Genomic DNA, 7098 nt, shown 5'->3' on the forward strand with positions numbered 1-7098 from the left:
TATTTGATCAAGATTTGTCTTTTAATTCTCATTTAAAACAAACCTCACGGACTGCATTTTTTCATCTGCGTAATATTGTGAAAATTAGGCCTATCCTGACCCGAAAAGATGCAGAAAAATTGGTCCACGCTTTTGTTACCTCAAGGCTGGATTACTGTAACTCTCTATTATCAGGTAGCTCTAGTAAGTCCTTAAAAACTCTCCAGCTAATTCAGAATGCAGCAGCACGTGTACTAACAGGAACTAAGAAACGAGATCATATTTCTCCTGTTTTAGTTTTTCTGCACTGGCTCCCATCTAAAATAGAATTGAATTTAAAATCCTACTGTTATAAAGCTCATTAAAGTAGGTCAAGCTCAGCTAACACTGAGCTCCGAGAGTGATAGGGTTACTCGTGGTCCCTAAAGTCTCCAAAAGTAGATCAGGGCCAGTGGCCTTCAGATCTCAGGTAGATGTGGAATCATCTTCCTGTCTACAGGCAGTGCAGGCAGACACCTAGTGGTCCACATTTAAGACTAGACTTAAGACTTTCCTCTTTGATAAAGCTTATAGTTAGGGCTGGCTCAGGCTTGCCCTGTACCAGCCCCTAGTTAGGCTGACTTAGGCCTAGTCTGCCGGAGGACCCCCCTATAATACACCGGGCACCTTCTCTCCTTATTTCTCTCTCTCTCTCTCTCTCTCTCTCTCTCTCTCTCTCTCTCTCTCGAATTCTGATTGGTCATCTTGCTAACTCGGCCATCTGCATGAATCCTAACTTGGCTTTCTTCTCCAGCCTTTGTGCTGCACAAGGACAGAGGATGTCGTATGCTGTAAGCCCTGTATCAAAGCTTGTGATTTTGATAGGCTTTATAAATGAGTCTTAAATTAGTGATCCTGGTTGGCACCCCTCCCCAGACCAAATCATCATCCATAACCAACATCACCTTTTCTGGCTCCAACATCCCCCTCTTATCAACAGTCACATATCTTGGTGTAAAAATGGACCCCCAGCTCACCTTTGCATTTCCCAATCCCAACCACCTTTGCTAGACCTCCACACCACCTCCATAACATTGCCAAACTCTGCCCATTCTCTCCTCTCAGACACGAGCTGGTTCATGCCTTTATCTCTCCAGGCTGGATTACTGTCTTCACTTCTCATGGAATGCCTGCAGCTAGCAAGACACCTGGTTAGTGCCATGTACATCAGCTCTGCAGCTAGGATCCTGATGAAAATGCTTAGGCTTCTCCCATCCTCTACTCATCCACTGGCTTCCCTCTCCACAGATTGAGTACAAGTTTCCCTCCTCACACACCAATGTATCCATGGACATGCCCCTACCTCAAAGAACTTCTCAACCCACAAAACAACACGCTCCCTCCGCTCTCACTCACTCAAACCTCCTCCACATACCCAGAACCAGACTAAGCACCATAGATCTCTTCTGTGCTGCTCCTCTTCTCAGCCAGATGCCCTCCTGACACCTTTGAGGCACCACAATCCATGACTGTTTTAAAAAGGTCTTCAGACATTTCTTTTAAACTTAGTCCCTACCTAGATGTTTTGTTTTAAACCTTTTTAAATAACTGCTCATCTTGTTTTTATTCCTTCCCTTCCTTTTTATTATTATTATTTGGTTAGTTCTTTGTTTTTAACCTAGCACTTTGAGATCTGATGAAAGAGGCATTATAAATAAAAATCAATTATCTTATTATTATTATTATATTTTAAGTCTTGCATTTCTCACCTCCAGGTAGTGTTGTAGTACTCAAATCGGTCTTGGTCTCGAGACCATTTTTTGATGGTCTTGTCTCGGTCTCAGACTGGGCGAACTCGGGTTTTTTGAATGAGACCGATCAAAACCACCGCTGATAGGGTTTTTCTCGGCTCGGCAGTGTGCAAATTCTGCAGTGCTCTGCTCACCCAAACAGCTGGGACGATGTCAAACTTTGACCGTCACCTCGAAAGGAAGCATAAAGACAGGTAAGCTAACAGTTTCCATACAAAGTTTAACGTGATATCAGAAGTCTTGGTAAATTTCAACTCCACCATCCAGAGACAATAAGAGAAAATAAGCTCTCCTCTTTCCACGGTCGTTATAGGCATATATTTGCTAACTTTCAGAGCATGGATGATGGGCCCTGGGCATTCCCAGCTAAGTATTATTTTGACTCAGTTTAGGGATCTTTATACCTCCTCAATTTTTTGTTATATTTGTTGTTGTTATTTGTTGTTCTTTTTTACTAATAAAGCACCTGAACCAAAGTAGCACGGCAGGACAACAGACAGCAGTGATCCACAATGTTACATTTATAATACACCAGCTTACATGGCATAATGCCCATATATCAGTCAGAATGATAACGTATGATGTTTTCAAGTGCAACAGTTCAGTCATGACAGGTGCTCTGTATTACAAGTGTATTTATTGTAGCTGAGTGATGAATCAGCCAGTTTGCTCGTCACTGCAGACTGTCGATCTTTTGAAGCACAAAGTGTTCATGACAGTGTCCCTGCTTTGTACGCCCACAATCACGTGACTACCCAGAGCGAGGCCTCGTTACAGGCAGTCTTGAGGCTTTTCCAGGTCTTCCACTTAGATGCAGTTCTGACACACAGCCAGCAGATGTCACTCTTCTGACTGTATGAAATGCTTGAAGCAGTGTATCATTCTTGAAGCAGTTGTGTCAAAGTGGTTCACTGCTTCATGAAGCTTCCATTTCACCATCACTAATTTATTGTGCATACTGGTGGCCAGCACCGAGTCGCCGTGTTTAACTTAGTCTTGTACACATACAACTGTGTGTTTGTTTCATATAATTCCAAAGAACTCCAAACTGACCACACACACACACACACACACACACACCATATGTGAAGCAGATTTCCTCTTCTGGCTTTGGAGCTCTATCTCCCTCAAAGGATCTATAATCCCGATTTGAGTGTGACACCTGGTTTGATTCATTAGAGCCAATGAATGATGTGGCTATACCCACCAACACGAGATTGACAGCACTGTAAGCCAGTCAGAGTCAGCAGATGCTCAGTTGTCAAAGTGCCTTTCCCCTCAACTCTAAAGCCCATCATGTTCGCCTGGATTCATTTGAATGCAGCACAACATGTCCGTCTACAGGATGTACCGTGTTTACCAGCAGAATTAATGTTTCAAAAACAACAACGATAAGAGAAATTTTACAACTATGGCTCCAATGAAACGATTTCTGTTGTTGTTCTTTCACCTATCTCTCTGATGCTTTGGTGTAGAGTGCTTTGTGAAACAGCAGAGTCCTGCTTTCATTTGAGATGAATGGCGTGTGTTTTGCACTAACATGGCGTCGAGTTACATAAGGCGGAATATACTCGGGCGCGATGAGTGCCCTCCTGCAGAGGAAGCTCAGATTTTCAAGTCTTGCATTTCTCACCTCCATGACTGCTCGGCATGTAGTTTTTTGGGAGAATTGTTAATGTGGTGTCACAGACATTTTTAAAGGAAACTCAGGTAAGATCAAGACTCGACTGGATATGACTGTAGCTGTGTTTGGGGCATAATGAAAGATTGAAGGTTCTGCATCACTATATTCTTATTAGTGCATTGTTTCACTCTGTGTTTGCAAATTCTCTTTGTCAGGGCTTTCAACTGCTCATAGCTCAGCTGACAAACAAGCCCTCAGTTTATGTTTATTATTCATTTCATGGTATTGTTTTCTTTCTTTTGTCATATCTTTGATCGTTGTTCCTCTGTGTCACTAGAAAAACAAGTGAGAAAACTGTCCTCAGCTCATTTTGTTCTATTTGTAAATTAGATTGAAGTCTTACTTTTAAAAAATATCTGTCATTTTATCCTTTGATCTGAATTTTTATTTTATTTACTTTGATCTTTTCTTTTCTCTTTATTTTCCTTCATTGTTGTTCCTCTGTGTTTCTAGTTTGTCCTCACTGTGTGGAACAACAATAAAGCTGCTGAATATCTGATAAACATATGAATCAATATAATATTGAATAAATCCTGACAGCAGTAAAGAAAATAAATCCCTCACTTCAGTGTGTTTGTGACTCTGGCTGAGATGGAGGTGAAATATGTGAACCTGGGCTGTGCTTTACTGCTCTCTTCCTGTCACAAACACTGTTTGACATCTGTTCATCTGGAGGTTTTTGTTCAGGCTGCAGGGATCTTTTCTCACTGTGGGGAGCATATTTCCAACAGGAGCAGTAGTAGGTGGCTGAATGACTGAGTTTAACTGTCTGGATCTGCAACTCACAGACGTTCTGTTCATACACAGCTGAGAAATCATCTTTCTGAGGATGATTGAAACTGTCCTTATCTATGTCACCACTATTCCTAATAATAGCTAGAATCAGTGTGAATGTTTCTGTGTCTCTCTTCTGCAACCAGAATACATAATCGTTGTCACACTGGTCAGTGTTTCGACAGGTGAAGGAGACGTTTTGACCAACTCTCCTGGTCAATGTTAAATCATCCTGAATCAGCTGCTCTGCTGCCATGGCAACCAGCGCTGTAGAGAAACAGACAGGTAGATGAAGGTGAGTGTGACAGTGTTTGTTAAAGGTTGAGTTTGTGGGCTCCTGATTGGCTGGAAACACTCACCTGAACACAGCACAGAGCAGCAGCTGGGAGGAAAAGCATTTTGTGCAGTGGTGTTTCCTCTGGTGAACCTGGGGAGAAGTGGCGCTCTGATGCAGCTGAGGCCAAACAAGGACGAGCTGTGAGATCAGACGAGGGCCACGTGCTTTCTAACAGCTCCTCAGACCTCCCATCAGCCCCTGCGGCGGACAGATGAGGCTGCTGCTGTGTGACAACAGGCCTTTTTCACAGCAGACATTTTGACTTGTCACAGAAGGAAAAGCACAAGTGTTCCTAATAACATGAAGCATGGCTCTGTTCTATGACATCACATGTCTCTTTACGCTCTTAGATAGGTGTCACAGCAATAAATCAGCTCTTCCAACATGGCTGTGTGACAGATTTCAAAGCAAACTTTATCACATGCTGGATTTCTGTGTTTGCTGCTGGTGCTGACATTAAACATGACAGAGAAAGAGCACCACCCTGTGGTCAGTCACAGGAAGTGCAAGAGGATCCACATGATGCTGATGATGGTCGCCATGACGACAGGATGATACTGACCACAAATCCCCACAGTGCCATCTAGTGGACAAAAACCAGTAAAGGATAAGTATCACTGGTATTATTGTTGTTCCTACTTGTAAAAAGAATTCAGATCCTTTTCCTCCTGCGACTAATACAACACAGTAAATTCTACTATTACAAATATTAGCACTACTTCTACTAGCTCTGATAGAAAGCTGAGGTTCTCACAGACTCAACCTTTTGTCTGTTCCTCAATCTGCTGGAAAAACAGAGACTTTTCTTCATCTTGTGTTTTGTGCTTCATGTAAACGTTTGTGTGTGGATGGATAGCGGACTCTGCGCTGCAGCTGGCAGACTTCCAGCTGTTCAGAGCCCATCACCACACACAACTGTCAGGTAAAGGAAAGCTGGAGGAATCTGTTGTTACACTAACAGTGGCTGGTGTCATGATGTGACAGTGATTCTCCTGGCTCCTGGTTCTGCTCATCATGCACACCTGTCTGCAATCTGCTCATCACCTCTCCCAGTCTGCTCACCTGCCTCTCATCAGCTCATCAGCCTGCAGTATATCTACCCCGGCTCTCCAAACATTCTTTGCTTTGGGGGGGCACATATGAAGCGGGGGGTCTGGGGTAAATCCACCAGAAATGTCTTTATTCATGTGAAGGAAAAGACAAAATTCAGGCAGCAGGTGACAATTCAAGATATAAGAATATAATGGAATATAATACAGTAAGGCTCTCAGGCATTCTGTATAGCTGTCAAATATTTGAGTCCTCCTTTGTGTCTTTTGTTTGGGGAAGTAACCTCTTTATATGTGCATGTGGCAGCCAATCATGTCAATGATACATTCATTGATTTGAATTCATTGATAAACTCCTGGACTTTAATAGCTCACATGTGTTTCAGCAAGATTTCTGCTCATGTTCAAAACTCTCTGCACAGTCAAAACATATCCCACATATCTGTGTTCTCTGAGAAGTCCAGAATAATATTTTGATCAAACAAAGTCATGATTTAATGAGAATAAAGTCACAATATATCAAGAAAAACTCCAGCTGCTCTATACTCTGCTGTGCATGACGTTATTCAGACCGTCTGACAGACACAGAGCCGTTTGGGACTCTCTCTGGATGAGACAAAGTTTAGGGAAGCGGCTGTGTGCTGCTCTTCATCGGAGGTGGAAAACAGAAACTAAGTGAAAACACTTGTGATCAGGTATAGGGGAGACCAGGTATGGTTGGGACACTTTTTGTCTCAGCACCTATAACTGGCTCAAGTTTTGTGCTCAAGCTCTCAAATCTTGACACAAAGTTCCCTTTTTATCACTACAAAAAGCAAAGTTTCCAACTTCTCCAACTACACCACAGACTGCATGAACTGATGTCAAATACAAGGAGTTCCAGTGTTACAACCTGTCCCACTATGGGGCTCAGTTGTAACAATAAGAGTGAAGAATTAACACAGTTACAGAAATGACAAGAACAAAAAAAGACACACACACTAATAAAGACTTTGTATAAGGTGTAAGTCACTAACTCTGTAGCTGTCAGATGCTGCGTACCTCTCGTGGAAGTTTGCTGCCTCAGTTCAGTAACTAGTCAAGACATCCTCTTTCTGTGCAGTGAGGATGTTGTGACTGCTGTGATCGCCCACACGGGGCAGCTGTGTTGATCCTCTTTCTCTGAGGTCAAGTAACGTTTTGCAGTATCTGCTAAATGTCAAACAGCAGATAGAGTCATCTTTGGGGACTGAGCTTACTGCAGAGCTTACTGCTTTGGGCCCTGTGGTGAGCACGGGGCCCCAAGGCGCTGGAAATGTCCACAAACAGAGCCGGGCGGCCGTGCGCTCACTACACAAGTTGCGTATACGCACTGATAATTATGCTAGGCCCGCCTCCCCTTGTTTCAAAGCAGGTGTCAGTGTTTACAACTTCCATGAGAGACAGATGAAACAGATGAAACAGAGCTATCCTTCTGCTCATGAAAAGTTCAAAAAACAACAGTCA

Source organism: Epinephelus fuscoguttatus, linkage group LG15 (genome assembly GCF_011397635.1).
Source record: "Epinephelus fuscoguttatus linkage group LG15, E.fuscoguttatus.final_Chr_v1".
In the NCBI taxonomy this organism is placed as follows: domain Eukaryota; kingdom Metazoa; phylum Chordata; class Actinopteri; order Perciformes; family Serranidae; genus Epinephelus; species Epinephelus fuscoguttatus.